This window comes from Cnephaeus nilssonii, assembly GCF_951640355.1.
Source record: "Cnephaeus nilssonii genome assembly, chromosome: 7".
Lineage (NCBI taxonomy): Eukaryota > Metazoa > Chordata > Mammalia > Chiroptera > Vespertilionidae > Cnephaeus > Cnephaeus nilssonii.
In genome coordinates, this window is record NC_137078.1 from 51,223,313 (window position 1) to 51,242,784 (window position 19,472).

At 39.1% G+C, this 19,472-nt stretch overlaps 1 pseudogene across 1 annotated transcript; it reads right to left on the minus strand.

Moving 5' to 3' along the window:
- Positions 1–18,273: 18,273 nt before the first annotated feature.
- Positions 18,274–18,984, minus strand: LOC307103888 (thiamine pyrophosphokinase 1-like; annotated as a pseudogene). Its single transcript has one exon. The product of its transcript is annotated as a thiamine pyrophosphokinase 1-like (transcript).
- Between the last annotated feature and the right edge of the window lie 488 nt (positions 18,985–19,472).

Genomic DNA, 19,472 nt, shown 5'->3' on the forward strand with positions numbered 1-19,472 from the left:
GTATTTCATTCCTCTGGGTTGCAGGACTTCAGATCTTTCCTTAATGTTAGATAGTTGCATTTTGAAAGTCATTGCTATATTCTTAGATTCTGTAACTTCAATTAAAACATAGGACTTGATTTGTTCACTACTGTATTACTTGTGTTTAATAAATGCTTGATTGGTGGATGGATGCATCGATGAATGAAAGATTTATTAATGAATGGCATGTGACTTTGGGCTAGTTATTTTTCACCCCATGATTCTTTGGTTGCAACTGTAAATAATATTTTTAATCCATAGTTCATTCCTCTAGCACTTGATACTCCTACCACTAATTAATTCTTCAACCCAGGATCACCAATACTATCTATTTTTTTTCTAAATTGTATAATCATTTTATGATCTAATAATTAGAGTTGTATATGTATTCATATATTACCTCTTGTCCACAAGAAGTACATTTAACTTTTTGTCACATGTTCTTAAGTTATAAGGCAATTTTTCTATATTATCTTAGCCTTTAAAATTACTATAAGCTAAATATTATATATATTATCTATACAAACAGAGTCAGACAAATTAATTTCCTAGAGATAACTTCTGTACAGTTTTTAAGCCTGTTAAAATGAAAGGATGTCTTGGGAAGAGTAAGAAATAAATCTGGAGATATGAATAATGAGAAAAAGGAAAGGGATGGTTAATGGAGTCTCCAACCCAATGCAAATATTCAATTGAGGGTAAATGTCAAATTGAAAATAGATTTACCAAAGCAATAATTGAATTCCTCATCTGCTTCTCAAGTGCTCAGATCTTCTCTCAGAGGGTGCAGAATCAGTCAAGAAGCTAATCCAAATAAAAAGTAGTCCAATTAAGTGGAAATATACATAAACAATTTTGATCATGTGATCTTAATAATGTAAGTCAAAACAGAACAACTTGCACTTCATTTTTAACAATTTTAAGATTTTTATTTAGGCAGATGAGCTAAGCACTCTGTTATTTACCCAAAACTTTCAATATTGGTTGGCAATAACTTTATGTATTTATTCACATGTGCCAATAATTTTACAGTAATTAGTTTGGAGTTGTTAGTCTTGCTAATGGTGGAGTGGAGAGCACCTTTCTAAGATTAATCATGACCCTTTTTGTCCAATGTCTTTGGTCCTCCTTGATAAGACTATGGGTACAAGTGGGACCAAGAATTTGCTTTGATTTCTGTGTGGATCAGTCAACTTTTCTCTGTTTCATCCACATGATTCTAAAAGCATCTAGAAAAATATATGACAAACATTAGAAAAAATAATAAGTAATTTTGAATTAAATTAAGTTATATTTATATTTTCAATCCCCTGTAACAGGATCACCAAAATCCTAGTTGTGCTACTGAAAATTCAAAGCCCTTGCCCTATATATGTCCAAGACATACATGATATCATCATATAAAGATAACCCTCATTTTTTAATGTTATAACCATTTTTAAGTCAAGCCCAACTGCAAAAATAAGATGTTTAGAAACTGGATCTAGCCCCGAGTTTAAGCTTATTAATTCTCTTAGTTTAGAAAAAAAAATCTACCTAGAACATAAAAATGCAGAGAGAAAAGTGATAACCCACAAAGCTTGTGATATAAATATGGAATGATTTATTTTAGAGTTCTGGTCCTGCAGTAGATTTTATTTCTGCAATATTCCCCACCAATTTAAGCATCACACAGGTTGACTAATTAATTCAAAGGAAAAGTTTATGAAAGGGAAGAAATCCATCCAAACAAGCCTCATGACATGCATCTCAGACTATGGAGCCTGCTGTCCCATTAGAAGAGCAAGTGTTCAGGTTGAGGCCTAAAAACCCTGAATACAATGGCTTCATATCTGCAGAGATCTACCATACCAATGTCACTAAAAATAATTCACGGAGAAGTTCTTTTCCTTTGAATTTCAAAGATTTTTATCTTCTTCTTCTATGGTGTGCTGTGTGTTTTAAGATTCTTAGCCATAGGATTTAACCTTTATGTCACTGACAAACTACAGACCAGAAGCTAACATTAAATTCGATTGTAAAAATATCAAAAAATATATAATTTTCATGTAATTCATATCTCAGCATGATATAAAGAAAAGTAGCTGGGCTTTGGGGGAAAAAGATCCTGGTGTGAAGCTTGAATTTCTTGATATACATGTGATGAAATGAAGTAGCAAAGAGGTCAAGGAGTACCAGTTTGAAGAGAGGGAAAACCTCTCAGATAAGGTGAGATTTGAATAGAAACATGAATGATCTGAGGGAGTGAGAGAATAGGATGTTTTCCGGCAAGGGGAATAACAAATGCCAGATTCCAGAGAGAGAGAGGCACGCATGGTGTGTTTAAGGAACAGTGAGGAGCCCAGTGTGGGTGACAGGAAGCAAACAACATACAGTAAAAAAAAAAAAAAAAAAGGGTCAAACAGGCAACATGACTAGATTATGTGAACCATTTTAAGGGACTTGGCTTTTACTCTGAAATGGGAAATTATTGGAAGGTATAAGGATAGAAGTGACATGATCAATTTAAACTTTTAAAAAGATAATTCTGTCTGCTATATTGAGAACTAGTTATAGGAAGGCAAAGATTAAAGCAGGTAGGTTGGTGAAGGAATTATTATCCCTTATCTGGAGTAAAATGTTAGGTACCACATTCAGTGTTCTGGGAATTTATTATTAATGCCCCAAACTGAATTCAACACAGACCAGGGGCCCATGAGAGACAAATGTGTACATACCACATCCTCCTCTGTATTGAGTTTACTTGGCGGCATGAATAAATTCTTATAGCATTTAATTCAGCAACTGCTCATTGAATGTCAACTTTTGAACTATAGTACGATATTAGGTAGTATGCTGGAAAGAACTGACTATACAAGGAAGTTTTTCTATTTAAAATGCCTGTACCCGCATTCCGGTTAACATTACTGAATGTCTAATATTTGTAGCTGTGTTCAACAGTAGGGGAGAGGCAAAAGGCACATTTTCTGCCCTCAAGTAGCCCTCTAAAATTATGTTTAAAAAAATGGGGTAGGATGAATAAAAATCTTTAATATAATATTAATGTAGAAATTGCATATGGAACATAAAAACTTTTAGGGAAGACAAAAGAGACTAGGAGGGGAAGATGTAAAATTAATGCTACCATATTTCAGTAATGAAAAAGGCAAAACTATGATGGGTTTATTTATTTTTTCTTTAGTTTTGTTTATTTTGGGGAATTTCTTAGAAAATGTTCAAATATTTTGTTTTAAAATGAATATTTATACACTATAAGAAATAGGATGAACTAGTTTATTGAGAACAAACTTTATGGTGTGTTTAAAAACATAAATTATCCTAAGAGCTTTAAAATATACTACTGGGGGTGATCTGATGGAAAGCAGAAATCCAGAAAGGTTACTGAGCCTTAAAAACAAAAGAAAAAAAAAGAGACATCTGTAATACTTCAAACAATAAAGAAATTAAAAACAAACAAACAAAACCACAAAAGTACTTATTTTGCCCCAAGAGAAGGTTTGAATTTTGAAACACAACATTTGGTTTTGGAATCCTATCATGAAAACAATAGAATTCAAAGCTTTTAGGTTAGGAGATCTAACAGGAGACCATCCCCACATTTACTTATGATTTCAAAGTGGGACACACTCAGGATAAAGCCGCCTTCAACACATTTCAAGGAGAGGGCAAGGGAGGTTGTTTCGGTAATGAACAGAAAAGGGAGGGGGGGTTGTACCTGCATTTTAGATATTAGAATTATCTGAAATAATGTTAAAATAACTATGCTTATTATAGTTAAAGAAATAATAGCTTGACAATATGTACAGGAAGAGGTGCATTTTCTGTAAAGAGGTTAATAAAGCTTAAACTTCAGTTCATTTATACAGATTCCTCTAATGGCTCAGTTCCTGAATGTGTGGTTTGTTTTGTTTTCACATTGTAATTTTTATAGGAGTAAAATATCAAAATTTAGTATTCAACAATCTTTAAGGGTACAGTTCTGTGTAATTGCATGCATTTACATTATGTGCAAATTCTGTACCTAATTTAATAATCATAATTTTGCATTATTCTTAAGAAAATAAAGGATTTTCTCTAAATTGTCTAAGTTTCAACCTCCTGCCCCAAATTGATTTGTTTCCTGCATGGAATAGAAGATTTTAAAATGAGAACTAGAAGAATTAAAAATAGAGCAGTAAGACCTTCAGAACATGCTGAAACAAAACACAAACAAAACAAATAAACAAAACATCTTAACCTAAAATTCTATACACAAACACACACACACACACACACACACACACACACACTAAAATAAAATAAAATAAAATAAAATAAAATAAATAAAATAAAAATAAAACATTATTCAAAAATGATGACTATGGCCCTAACCGGTTTGGCTCAGTGGATAGAGCGTCGGCCTGCGGACTGAAAGGTCCCAGGTTCGATTCCAGACAAGGGCATGTACCTTGGTTGCAGGCACATCCCCAGTAGGGGGTGTGCAGGAGGCAGCTAATCGATATTTCTCTCCCATCGATGTTTCTAACTCTCTCTCCCTCTCCCTTCTTCTCTGTAAAAAATCAATAAAATATATTTTAAAAAAATGATGACTATGAAATGATGGAGCAGTTTTGTGTCCTGATTTTGGTAATGCTCACAGAAATCTACTGTGTTAAAACTAATAGGGTTATACACCAAAAGACAAATAAATCTATTTCACTGTGGGATAATTTAAAAAATTCAATTGAATGAAATACAATATAAAAGGAAAAAATAAATTTATGCCAAACATGAGTACTTTTTAGACATACAAATGCTGAAAATATTCATCATGAGAATACCCAAAAATAAAAAAAAAATGATAAAGTCACTGGGGCAGAAAAAAAAGGCTACTATATAGAAAGCTGGTTATATATTAAAAAGAAATAAAGAGCACTCCAGAATGTTAAAATTGTGGTTATAAAAATATTTTTCTTATGACTTAATTTTCTTTAAGAACTATTTGACTTAAACAAAATAATAAAATGGATTGTAGGGTTTAAAACAAAGAAGAAATAAAGTGTATCATAATAGCACAAAATGTGGATGAGAAAAATGGATATATACATTTTAACATTCTTATATATTATGTGAAGTAGTATAATATTAGTTAAAAGTAAGCTGTGATGAGTTAAAAATGTATGCTACAAATCCTAAAGCAACTCTGTAAAAACAAAGATAGAAATAATAAGACAACAGAGGTTATAATCAAATTATCTCACTTATATAAAATCTTTCTCTATTTACTGACATCATCAATAAAAGGAATATGAAAATTATTTACTAAAGTTCACCTCTCTTTAAAATAAAGATGCCAGCTTTCTTTAAGGGACTTGGGAATTCTGAGCAAGATAAACAAACAGATAATGTCTACACAATGTTAGTTTATATTTGTATAAAATCACATTAAATAATGGAATATAAAACAAGCAATTTTAAATAGTTTTTGGCTATTTAAATAGTTTTAGGAATACCTTTGTTAGACTAGATAACTAGGAATAACAAACCTGGAGGGAGACATTTTATCCTTCATGAAAAGAATGTACCAGTATTTCAAAGCAAACACAGTAAAAATGACTATATATGATGCTATATGGTGAGTTTTTCCAAATGCACATTCTTGAGGAAAAAGATATGACCATGAAAAAAAACTCAGTAGAAAACAATCAGAATATGAGAATACTAGAGGCCCTGTGCACGAAATTCATTCATGGAGGGGGGGGGGGTGTCCCTCAGCCCAGCCTGCACGCTCTCCAATCTGGGACATCCCTCTCACAATTCAGGACTGCTGACTCCCAACCACTTGCCTGCCTGCCTGCCCCTCTGCCTGATTGCTCCTAACCACTTCTGCCTGCCAACCTGATCCCCCCCCAACCACTCCCCTGACAGCCTGATTGACACTTAACTGCCCTCCCCTGTTGGCTCAATTGCCCCCAACTGCCCTCCCCTGCAGGCCCGGTGGCCCCTAACTGCCCTCCCCTGCCAGCCTAGTCACCCCCAACTGCCCTTCCCTGCAGGCCTGGTCCCCTCCCCTCCTGGCCTGATCACCGACAACTGCCCTCCCTTGCAGGCCTGGTCCCTCCCAACTGCCCTCCCCTGCTGGCCGTCTTGTGGCGTCCATCTTGTGTCCACATTGGGGTAGCCATCTTTGACCACATGGAGGCAGCCATCTTGTGTGTTGGAGTGATGGTCAATTTGCATATTACTCTTTTATTAGATAGGCTAGAGGCCTGGTGCACGCGTGGGGGCTGGCTGGTTTGACCTGAAGGGTGTCCCAGATAAGGGTGGGGGTTACCTTGGGGTGTGGGGCAGCCTGGGTGAGGGGCCTGTGGTGGTTTGCAGGCCAGCCATGTCCCTCGGCGACCCAAGCATAGGCCAGGGCCTGCTGGAAGCAGTTATCTGGGATTTATTTATCTTCTATAATTGAAACTTTGTAGCCTTGAGTGGAGGCCAGGGCAGGCCAGGGTGGGAGGGAAGATTGGCTTCCTCCATCGCTGGGGGCAACCCAAGCCTCCTGCTCACTCCAGCTCTGTGGCTGCGGCCATCGTAGTCGGGTTAATTTGCATACTTGCTCTGATTGGCTCGTGGGTGTACCGGAGTGATGGTCAATTTGCATGTTTCTCTTTTATTAGTGTAGATTGTGGACAACTATATGGAAATACATTTGATGACTTAATATAAATAATTTTTAAAAATATAAGTAATCAAGTTTCCTCAAGAAGAACTAGATATTCTTAATATTTTAATGCCTATTAAAAACATTTAATGTGGCTTAAAACCTTCCACAAAGAGTATGCCAGATAGATTTATGGGTGAATTCTACCATGTACTCAATAAAGAAATACTGTTAATTCCACACAAACTCTTTAATAAATTTAAGGGGCAGAAATTTTCCAAATCTTTGCTCTGAGGCAAGCATCACCCACATACCAAATCCAGAAAATGACAAGGTTGGGTTAATATTTTTAAACTAGGGGCCCAGTGCACGAAATTCATGCACTGGGGGGGGGGGCATCTCCTCAGCCCAGCCTGCTCCCTCTCACATACTGGGAGCCCTCAGGGGATGTCCTACTGATGGCTAAGCTGCAGTCTGGCCTCCCTTTGTGAGAGACAACCAGGCTGATCAGGGAAAGGCACCAGCCCCATCACCCCGCTGCTGGAGCCACTGCAAGTCACCGCAGCCACCAAGGTGTTTTCATCAACACGGACTCCAGTCCTTTCACCAAGAAAAAAATGACTACTTTCTTTAGGCATTTTCAAGTTGTGTCTTTCATAGAATATGACATTTCTTTTTTTTTTTTTTATCCTCACCTGAGTATATGTTTCCATTGATTTTTAGAGAATGTGAAAGAGAAAGGGAAAGACAGAGAGAAACATCAAATTGAGAGGACTACTTAGATTGGTTGCCTCCTTTATGAGCCCTGACCTGGGCCCCAGCCAGGGAGGAGCCTGCAACCTAGGTACATGCCCTTGATCAGAATCTAACCTGGACTCTGAGGTTGGCAAACCTAGGCATTATCCACTGAGCCAAACTGTGTAGGGCAGGTTATGACATTTCTTAGCCCTCTAGCAGCGGACCTTCAATTTTTTCCCCAGGAGTGTGGTGGAAAAGCCCTAGATCACTTTTTTGGATTCTTATACCCAAGTTACTAAGAATATTACCAATGTCATACAGGGAGCTTAGCCAATGAGCGGTCAGAAAAGGTATTTCCTCTGTAGTTCACACCTATCTCCTGTGATCTCCGGCTCCGCCCCTGCCAAGGCCTAAAGCCTCCAGCCTGGCTTTATCCCCAGGCTCCGCCCCTGGCCAAGGCCTCAAGCCTCTGTTTGAGGCTTGGGCCCTGGGCAGGGACCCCCAGCTGGTTCCGATCGCCCGCAGGGACCCACAGCTGGTGCAATCGCCCGGCTCCACCCATGGCCAAGGCTGCAAGCCTCTGGCAGAGGCTTGGGCTCTGGGCAGGGATCCCCAGCTGGCTCCGATCACTGGCAGAGGACCCCAGCTGGCTCAATCACCTGGCTCCACCCCCAGCCAAGGATGCAAGCCTCTGGCTGAGGCTTGGGCCCTGGGCAGGGACCCCCAGCTGGCTCTGATCGCCTGCAGGGACCCCCAGCTGGCTCTGCTCTTGGGTTCCACCCCCAGCCAAAGCCTAAAGCCTCTGACAGAGGCTTGGGCTCTGGGCAGGGACCCCCAGCTGGCTCTATCGCCCGGCTCCGCCCCCAGCCAATGCCGCAAGCCTCTGTTTGAGGCTCGGGCCCTGGGCAGGGACCCCCAGCTGTCTCCCATCGAGGGGCTCCACCCCCAGCCAAGGCTGCAAGCCTCTGGCAGAGGCTTGGGCCCTGGTCAGGGACCCCCAGCGGGCTCCAATCACCGCAGGGGACCCCAGCTGGCTCTGATCACCTGTGGGGGACCCCCTCTGGCTCCGATCTTCCCCTCTGATCTTTGGCTCCAATATCCCAGTTCCAACAACCGCCGCTCTCCGAGGCTGCAGCCATCTTGGTTAGGTGTATTTGCATATTCGCTTTCTGATTGGCTGGTGGGCGTGGTTGGTGGGCGTGGCTTGTGAGTGTAGCAGAGTGATGATTTGCATATTACTGTTTTATTAGATAGGATAGTCAATGTAATTTATCATATCAAAATATTTTTAAAAAGAAAAGCTCTAATTCCATTTGTCTATGTGTCTATTTTTATGTCAGAACCTTACTATCTTAAATATTATAGTTTTACTAGAGGCCCAGTGCACGAATTTGTGCATCGGTGGGGTACCTCAGCATGGACTGCACCCTCTCGCAATCCAGGACCCCTTGGGGGATGTTTAACTGCCAGTTTTGGCCTGATCCCCAGGGATTGTAGGGTTTACACTGGCAGTCCTACATCCCCCGAGAGATGTAGTAGTGCACAAAGCAGCAGGTGGCCAGAGAGGAGCCTGAGCCTGGGCCAGGCACCACACCACTCCCGCTCATCCCAGCCCTACTGCGCCTGCCGCTGCTGCCACTCAGTAGCAGTGCCATGGAGACAGGAGAGGCTCATGCCACCACAGCTACGCTTCACGGCCATGAGCCCGGCATCTGCTGCCCATAGGTTAGCTGAGAGGCGCTCCCGCTGTGGGAGTGCACTGATTTCCAGGGGCCAGTTCCTGCATTGAGCGTCTGCCCCCTAGTGGTCAGTGTGCATCATAGTGACCAATCGACTGGTTGTTCAGTCGTTCAGTCGTTCGGTTGCTTAGGCTTTTATATATAGAGATATTATAGTTTGAAATCAGGAAGTGTGCTGCCCTCAGCTTTGTTCTTTCTCCTGATTGCTGTGGCTACTTGGGGTCTTTTGTAGTTTCATACAAATTTTACGATTATTTGTTCTATTTCTGTTACAATAAATGCCATTTGAACATTGATAGGGATCGCCTTGACTCTAAGGATGGCTTTCGGTAGTATAAACATTTTAACAACATTAATTATTTCAATCCATGAGCACAGAATATCTTTTCAATTATTTGCATCTCTTCCATTTCTTTCATCAATGTCTTATGTAGTTTTCAGTGTGCAGATCTTTCACCGCCTTGGTTAAATTTGTTCCTGAGTATATTATTATTGTTGGTGCTATTGTAAATGGGATTGTCTTGTTTACTTCTTTTTCAGCTATTTTGTTAGGACATAAAACACAACTGACATCAATAGGTTGATTTAGTGTCCTGTAATTTTACTGAATTTGTTGATTAATTCTAACATTTTTTTTGTTTTTTTATGAATTTCTGTTTGTAAGGTTATATCATCTACAAACAACAAACATTTTTTCTTCTTCATTTCTTTGTTATTTTCTGATTGGCTTGGCTAGTACTCTTATTTTGAATAAGAGTGGTGAGAATGTTCATTATCGCCTTAATGCTGATTAAAGGAAAAGCTTTATAATGGACAATAATTCCAAAAAAAGTCCATAAAACTTTGGAAACATACAAATCCTAGCACATTCACAAGTGATAGATTATACATTTCACCAAGACATTAAAATAAAAATTGTTTGACAATTTCTGTTGAAAGGATGAAGACATTAATTTCTTCTTGTTTATATTTTTAATGGTATCAATCATTATTAGAAATATTTCAGACTATTTGTCATTGAATAGTACAATTAAGAATTTATGAATGTACTGGGCAGTCTTTTATTTTGGAGTTCAAAACATTTATGATTTTATAAAGTCTTCACTGTGACATTGACATCTGATAGCTATGCTTATTTGACCATTGGAATGGGGATAAGGGGCAAAGAGCACACTGGGGTAAAGGTGAGCAGATTAGAAGAAAATAAGTTGAATGGGTCATATCTAATACTTTATTATTACAAAAAGTCATTTTAGAGACATCTTATTAAGTTCTACATGCTGCTGTCTCAAAAAAAAATTTTTTAATTCATGTTCTGTTCATGTTTTGACATAACAAAGCAGTATCATTCTCCCAGCTGACAATTGTACTTTAATGAAGTATAGTCTTCATTATATTTCAGGAGATCAAATATAACATTTACCCTGGGAACGCAACACTTTGTCATGTTAAGTTCTGTTGCTCAGATAGATTTCAGAAGCAAATCTTACATGATCTCACAGAATGCTAGTACTCAGGATATAGGGCATGCAAGGGTCTGTTACTACATCTTCACTTGCTTTATCATATAATTTTAAAACATTTTTATATACTCAGATTGTCCTCTGCAGGAGAGTTTATTACAGCACTAAGGAACTGTAAGGGACTTTAAAGGGACATTTATTCAAATCCTTTGCCTTCAGGAAGCAGAGTACCTTAGTTGTCTTATTTTTTTAAGCATACTTTTACTGTTTATTAAATTTTTCCTCAAACATGTTTTTAAAAATATTCGCAGTGTTAAAAATATCTGGCTGCATTTTACTTATTTGTGCATGAGTTTCTTCAAAACTATTATCCAGGGTCAAAAAAAAAAACACAAAAAAAGAAAAAAAACCCAACATGCTATTTTTGAGAAACTTCTGACAAAAGTTTGATATGTTCTTAAAATTATCATTAAATATGTCTGAAATATGATTTTAAAATAGTCACATCATTCTGGTTCTCTAGAGGTGTTAAGTATTTTCTATGAACTAGACACATTAAACAGAATGTCAGTGGTATCTACAACAAAACATTATAATGTTGGCATATTATTCTACATTTTATATATTAGAAGCAAACCAAAATGAAGCAACAATTATAAAAATGTCTTGTAGTTTTTAAGAGCATTGTAGCAGAATATAGAATGATCATATCATTCAAACTAGAATGCTTTTGAGAAAGACAACACTATTAAAGTGTCCTGAATTAGCTGATAATCAGTAGTCTTAAACAAAACAATAAGAATAAACTATAACACTGTATGCATCCCATAAAGAGATAGCACTTCTCCACAAACTCTGAGGAGCTATTAATCAGGGATTTCATTTCGCAGATCTCACACTGGCACCTTGAAATCATTCAACTGCTTTTCAAGAATGGAATGTGAATATAAGTAACTAGTATCACATTTGCTAGGATAGTTAAGAAGATGAGCTTTTCTTTGGAAATGCATTTATTTATTTTTCATTAAATTTATTGGGGTAACATTGGTTAATAAGATTGAATAGGTTTTAAGGGTACAATTCTATGATACATCATTGATACTTTTCTCTCTCCCTCTTTCTGTCAGCTGGATCCTTAGGACCCAAGGTCCTAGAGAATGCAGAGCCATATGGTGGAAGAGGCCATTTCTCCTTAATCCCTAGGTGGAAGACTGTCAGTATTTGACAATTTAGGTGAGCAACAAACCAACTTTAATTGTATGAAATTATAGAGCATGTAAGTTCACTTGTGATAGCAGTATATATTATCCTAACTGATCTTGTTGTAGAATGGGAACAGGTGGATTACTTGAAAAGCCTAGAATTGGAAATCAGTTTATATGGGTTTTGATTCAGTCATTGACAATAAGTAGGATCAGAACAAGTAACTTTAATATCCTAAGGCAGTGGTCGGCAAACTCATTAGTCAACAGAGCCAAATATCAACAGTACAACGATTGAAATTTCTTTTGAGAGCCAAAATTTTTTTTTTAAATATATTTTATTGATTTTTTACAGAGAGGAATAGAGAGGGATAGAGAGTTAGAAACATCGATCAGCTGCCTCTTGCACACCCCCTACTGGGGATGTGCCCGCAACCAAGGTACATGCCCTTGACCAGAATCGAACCTGGGACCCTTGAGTCCGCAGGCCGACGCTCTATCCACTGAGCCAAACCAGTTTCGGCAATGAGAGCCAAAATTTTTAAACTTAAACTTCTTCTAATGCCACTTCTTCAAAATAGACTCACCCAGGAGTGATATTTTGTAGAAGAGCCACACTCAAGGGGCCAAAGAGCCGCATGTGGCTTGCGAGCCGCAGTTTGCCGACCACTGTCCTAAGGTCACAGTGTTTTATTGCTATTTTCATTGTTAAATGGCACAGTTGTCTGTTATTAATTCTTCCTAAACATAGATTCTTTAGCCTTATCCTATTTTTATAGATATTCATAGATAAGATTGGCCTATAATTTTTCTCTTTTACACCATACAAGTTATATGATTGCATCAATTTTATCTTAATAGAAACAGGACAGGAAAATCCTATCTTCCTATTAGCTGAAAAATTCATGTATGATTATAATTAATTTTTCCATTTAGTATTTGATAAAAATCACACTAGAAGCCACTAGGCTCTGGACTTTTAATACTATCAAGAATAAGTGGCCTCAAAGTATTGAGTTTATATTTTATATAATAGATTTTAATTTGCATGTATAACAATAAAAAACACAAAAAAAAGTGTCTCTTAATTAATGCTTTAACATTCTTATTCATATGACTGGACACACTAACAAAAGCAAAATGTATAAATAATTACATGTACCCAAAGGATATTGATCAAGTCTATTTTTACAGCTTGCATAATAAATAAGCAGTTATTTCTTTTGCATCACAGAACTAAAATGATCTAAAACAAGGTCATTTGAATATGCAAAGAGGTGGCCTCTATTCCCTGTACCTACAAAAATAGATATACTTCTCCTCTGTAAGAAGAAAATACCCCTTTGTTGATGGCTTCCCTGTTAGGATAAGAAATTACTTGAACTGGGGCTGCATTACTCTCCACAATCTGTAAACTGCTCAACAGCAAGAGAACACCTTGGGTTATGTTAGATTTCAACTGGTCATAGTAATGAATCCCATTATTCATCTCCTGAGCAATTCAGTTCCACCCTCAAGGGCACTCAAAAAGCTAAAATGTATTTTAGGTTAAATTGTGCAGGTTTCAAAATATTTCTTTGTGTATTCAGGTTCCTTCATATGACTACTGCGGCTGCTGACAGGAGAGACCCTGGAGATGACAAACAGAGGCAAACTTTAAAAATAGAATAAAAGGAAGTGTTTTTCCTTTTGATGATATCAGCACTTTTAGAAATAAGAGTAAAGATTCTTTCTTTAAACTTCTTCATGATTTTTTGATATTGTCTTATTTCAACAGTAGCCTTATCTTCAACATACTCCTTTCTTCCCTTTGACTGGTAAGGTTCAAGGCTAACCTGTCCTTTTCCACCATGTCTTGGCCTCCTCTAGAAGCTGTGCCTTCCCTAGTCTCTGGTCCCAGGCACTTTCTAATTTCCTCTTTCTCAAATCCTTCTTAACCTGAGCCCTGATCCACAAAGACTCATACCTGCTGTCTGTATCCCCCCACAGTGAAGGCGTGCTGGCACCCACAGCCCTCTCCTTTCTTTGCAAAATAGCTTCCTGGTTCTAGAATCCAGGGTTGAGTCCAGAGGTTACTCTGCTGACCTTGAGTGTTTGTTTCCCCATTTCTCTGTCTCTTTTTATGTGTGGTTTCTATGTAATTTTTATTACTTTCCTCCTGTGTTGGAAGGTTCATATCTCAACAATTAGCATTATCTTATGGGAACCCCTGTCGGAAGGGGTGGAAGACAGGAATGGGTTCTGGTGGTATTAAGAGAAAGGAATTTCAGAGGGCACGTGCCTGGGAGAAGTTTAAGTGTAGTGGTGAGATTTAGTGGGGTGAAGGGAAATAAGCCCTTGGGGACATAGAAGACGGGCAGGCTCTAGTAGCAACTGCTTCCCGAGATCCTTGATTATCTTTCATGTAATTTCTTGGTTTGAGGGAATGAGTAGGCTTTCTTTCAAACTATCCTACCTACTTCCTGGGTTTTCCCCAGCTTGTGCTGGGACCTCCCCCTCAATATCCCCTACCACACCCTTATCTAACCTTATTCTTTTCCCAGGATAGGCTCCCCCTTTTATGTCACTATTTTGGCTCCTACTGTAAATGCCCCAAAAGTTTTGCTGCAACATCTGGTTTCTACTGAGCATGCCCTGAGCACACATGTTTTCCCTTCATTGTTTATTCCTCCTCCCCATAGTCTGGGCAAGTGGACCAGTTGTACCTGAGGCGATTGGAAAACTTGTCCTTCCTCCCTACATGGGAAGGGTGGGGGTGTTAATCCCTTTCTGCTATCCCCTTCGGTGTCAAAAGCTATAACTTCCAGACTTAAGCCTGATTAAGTATAACTTCCAGACCTAATCAGACCCAGCCAGTCTAGTTCCTTTCTCTTTTCTTAACTCCTAGATGCCTACCCTAACAGGACTTCAAGCAATGCAAATGTAGCAACTTTATAGTGTAAGAAGTATCATACTATTAAGGGTTATAATCTTGGCTTAATCCTGTCACTGCTCACATGGAGTCCCCAAGGGCTTTATGCACACAGAGAATGAGAGCTAAGATAAATTATTAGCCTGAATAGTCTGTTTATCCCTAGTATAGGACTTGGTAATGTTCCATGAGAACATGTGAATTGAACTGAAGGCTCAAGCAAAACCTCTTTTCAGTTATCTTTCAATCTTATCACTTAAAGAAAATGTATCACTTGTCACATTTGAATAGTAAAGAAAGAAAAAAAAAGACAATGATGTGGTTATCCAGAAGACACAATGCATGGAAGATTGAATTAGAAGAGACAGAATTATTTGTGTCAACAATCATTTTAGAGCACACTATGTGAGGCTCAATCAATGCCCTACAATCTGAGCAGCAGTGTGAATTGCTCCTCTAATATGAGGAGAACATTGAAATGAATGGAACATTCTATGTCCTCTATAAAAAAAAAGTTTCCAGCATATATTATATTACTAACGATAGCACTAGGATTGCACAAAAGAACAAAACACAGTATTAATTATGTAGATAAATTAAAAAAACAAACACTTGTAGACGAAAAAGCAGCAATGCCACCACTGCTTCCAGAAACTGAATTTCCTACAAATCTCACTCTGGCTACACTAAGATTCTTGCTTGTCTATTTCCCTAACTACCACTTTCAAGTCTGGGCCCATGTAGCAGGTTGACATGACCCAGGTAATGATCACAACCAACAAAATGCCATTATCCCATTTGGGAGGCACAATAAAGGTCCCCCAAATATATCCTTGAAACCCTATTCCTGGAACTGATGAGTACATTACCCTTCATGGCAAAAAAAGTGTTTGCAGACATGATTAAGGTTAAGATCCTTGGATAGAGAGCATCCTGAGCCCAGGCTAAATACATACATTTTTAAAAGCACAAAACCTTTCCAGGCTCTAGTTATAGAGAGATGTGACATGAGAAGAGGTTGACCTCACATTGCTGACTTTATTTATTTTATACTAGAGGCCCGATGCACGAAGATGCATGCAAGAATGGGCCTTCCTTACCCTGGCACCGCCTTCGCTCTGGCCAGAGCCACCTTTTCGCTCCGATCTGGAGCTCCCTTTCCGCCTTCCCACGCTGCCCAGAGACCCAGTGGCTGGGGTGGTGCAGAATGCCTACATTGTCGCCATGGCGACGATGCAAGCATCCTGCCCTGCCCCCGGCCGCTGGGCACCTGCATATGCAAATTAAACCACCATCTTTGTTGTGTTGATTTGCATAATCACCCCTGATTGGCTGGTGTGTATCACAAAGGTACAGTCAATTTGCATATTACCCTTTTATTAGTGTAGACTAGAGGCCCAGTGCACAAAATCTGTGCACAGGGGTTCCTCTCAGCCCAGCCTGCATCCTCTCCAATCCAGGTCTACTTTGGAGATGTCTGACTGCCAGTTTAGGCCCAATCGGGATGAGGCCTAAATCGGCAGTCGTACATCCCTCTCACAATCCTGGAACACTGGCTCTTAATTGCTTAACTGACTGCCTGCCTGGTCTCCCCTAACTGCCCCCCCCACCAGCCTAGTTGTCCGTCACTGCCCCCCGTCAGCTTAATCACCCCCAACTGTCCCTCCCTGCCGGCCTGGTTACCCCAGCAACCGGCTTGTTCAGTCATTTGGTCGTCCCTCACTAACTCCCCAGCCAGCCTTGTCATAGGCAGCCATCTTGTGAGGGTGTAGGGGTTAATTTGCATATTACCACTTTATTATATAGGATTTTAACTAAATATTGTTTTTGACATCTGGATTTCAATCTCACATATATTTGCATAAATAATTAAAATGATCTCTAATGATTAACTGTTCAAAACTGCATGCTGGTTCAACAAATGCCCCATTCATTCTGAACTCTGTGATAGCACCAGGAAGAAAAAAAGCTACAGCTACCTTTTCCTACAGCATCGTGGGAGTTGTGTATGGAAATCCTGTTGGGCAACTTCTCCTTACTTCATGGCAACATATGGTTTGGGAAATGGGACAGAAAAGGGTAAGAAGCTAGAAGAAGGTTTCATCCTAAAAGAAAAGTGAATACTCTCAGGGCCCCAGGTGGTTCCACCGCTTAGTCACCCTGGGCATTCTATGCCTAATAACTGTCAACATCAGGGTGGAGAATCTGACTGTGGAAAATGGCTCAGGCACCCTCTGTCCATCCCCTTCCATTTTCCAGCTGAAGAGTGGGATTCAGGTAAATGGCTGGACTCAGACAGGAATGCAGGCTTTCAGACCCAGGCTCCTTAGTACATGGTGTTCACTTGTCCCCATAGGTTGCCAAACTCATTTTCTGGTAATCTAAATAAACATGTGGTCTATGAACAAATATTTTTTCAGTCTGAGATATGTTAGGAATGGTTCCATTTTTATGCTTGTTTCCTGTGCATAACACTTTCAGTCTAGGTTGAAATTATGATGATGAGGGCAGTTTTGCCAGCAAAGTGGCACACTGGGGTGAGTATGTCACTAGGGCTTTTTGAATTGTCATTTATCTTTCCTGCCATTTCTCTTTTCACCTAGAGCTTCCATAATTGCCTGTTTTCAAATGTAATAATTAGGTCAATGGTTCTTATTTTTATAAGACAATACCACTAGTCCAGGCCAGGTAGCTCAGTTGGTTGGAGTGTCCACCCAATGCACCAAGGTTGACAGTTCCGTTCCTGGTCAGGGCACATACAAGCATCAGCCATGAATGCATAAGTGGGTGGAGCCACAAGTTCTCTCTCTCTCTCTTTCTCTCTCTCTCTCTCTCTCTCTCTCTCTCTCTTCTTTCTCTCTCTGTCTTTCACTCTCTCTCATCAATCAATCAATAAAAAATTAAATTAAAAAAAAGAAAGATAATAAAGATGGTAATAAGACCACAGAAAAATGGTGTGGTTCTAAAATCTCAATATGCAAAGAAAAAAATTTTGGGTATTATACAGAGGGAATCTGATATTAATAGACACTCAGAAGTAGTCCTTATTGTTAAGCATTTAAGGATGTACAGAAAGAGGCTTATATGTGTTGAATATCAAGAAGACTCAACTGAGCCTTCTCAGCTTCAAAATTAAATCAAATTTTTAGGATAAATGGAATGATTCATAAAATAAGAATGATCAGTACTGAATTGTATTGTTGGAATGATTTACATTAGTTTTCAAACCAAATGTGATAGAACTTATTTATTTTCTTAAAAATTGGGATTTCTGCCCTGGACAGTTTCTGTGAGCGTTGGCTCACAGACCCTTGCAGGAGGTGGCCAATTGATGTGTCTCTCTCACATCTATATTTTTCTCTCTCTCTAAAAAATATATATATGATTTTCCTTTAACTATAAAACTGAGATATGTCATTTATGTTACCTGAATTATTTAAAACTAGTGGGTTTCCCATGGAGATGCTTAGATTCCTGCAAACTTAGGAGAACTGTTCTAGTTGAGCAATAAGTCATAGGCTGATGAGGTAAGTTGGAGTCATGGCTATGAATGCCAGGTCTTGGGTCAGTTTTTGATGGCAATAGTCCAGAGGAGCGGGTGGTCCCTTTCTATAGTCACAACACCAGATCCATTGTAGGTACTGGAAGTGCTGAGTAGTGTTCCCAAACTGAGCACCTGACTTGTGCTCATTGTCGGAACCCGATTGCAAGGCTGTCCAACAGGAATAAGGCCACACCAATCACCTTCCATTCCAGGGTTTTCATGCAATTTGTGCTTTCTTGTTTAGAGCATATAGATGAGTGATTTCTCTTGGATGATTATAATTGGCAAGGGAGTGATGCAAGTCTTTTGGAACAAGGTCCTCTCAGAAGTCATGATCTGGACAAACCACACAGCAAATCCTCCCATGTCACAATCACATCGACCTGTAGGTCTTTTTCTTCTACCTTCTTTTGGAGCACTTCAAGGTACTTTATAAAGTCAGTATGGTCTTGATCAGGAGTTGAAATAAGCTCACATCTCTTAATAGCATAGTATTCTATAACTTCAGGACTAATAGAATCAAAGTCCCTATTGATGAATTCAGGCAAAAAAGCTTTCCCTCTCTCCTTCAGGGATATATAGTAGCAGTTGGAGCCTCCATCAACACAGGCTCTTAAAAGAGATTTGTTCCAAAGATGATGAAAGCTTTTGTCCAGAGTTTCAGAATCACAAGGCAGTATTTTAAATTTCCAGCAGGAAACAGGGGTTCCAAGATGTGAAGGCATGCTCCATATCGGATTATTGGCCTACAATGGTGGGTGGAGCCACCAGCAGTGGAGCTCACCAGCTGTGGGACTGACTGACATTGCTGACTTTAAAGATGAGAGATCACTACCCTCAGAATGCAAGTTTCTATAAACGGGAAACTACTCTCAGATTTCAGGCAGCAGTAAAATCTAAATCTTGGTTTTCCATTTGCATGGAACTAAATTCTGCTAAGAAACCAAATGTGCAGAAAATGGATTCTTCCCTAGACTTTAGAAAGAAATGCAGTCTACTAACACCTTTATTTTAGTCTGCTGAGATCTGTACCACTTGATCTAAAAGACAATCTATAATAATAAAAGCATAATATGCAAATCAACCGAAAGACGGAACAGCAGAACGACCATCTGGATGACATTCTGGATGACCATGCTATGACACGCACTGGTGCCAGGCCAGCCAAGGCGGTGCGATGCAATTGGTTGAGGGGTCCCACCATCGCCCCATGATTGCTC